Raw genomic sequence first — 299 nt, 5'->3', positions numbered from 1 at the left:
TTAGCGGCTTGCAGAGTATCATTTGACTTCACTTGAGATTTGGCAGAAGAATGTGACTTTTCCTTTGATTGATCAGAAGCCCCTTTAGATGAAGTGGATGTAGAGTCTTGCTTCGTCTTCTTCAAAATGATGCGGAGGTTTCCTTGGGAAGTATTCAGCCTTTGGGATGGCCACCAGTCTACATACTCGCGGGTCATTAAAGGAGCACCCTCTAATGGGCACGTTGGAATCATGACTTTAGAAAAAGTATTAAGTCGAAAAGAGGAATTCCAAAGTTGCACCAATGTTAATAGTGTACC

The sequence above is a fragment of the Solanum tuberosum genome, unplaced genomic scaffold (assembly GCF_000226075.1).
Source record: "Solanum tuberosum cultivar DM 1-3 516 R44 unplaced genomic scaffold, SolTub_3.0 scf00287, whole genome shotgun sequence".
In the NCBI taxonomy this organism is placed as follows: domain Eukaryota; kingdom Viridiplantae; phylum Streptophyta; class Magnoliopsida; order Solanales; family Solanaceae; genus Solanum; species Solanum tuberosum.
This window is presented reverse-complemented; position numbering follows the sequence as displayed.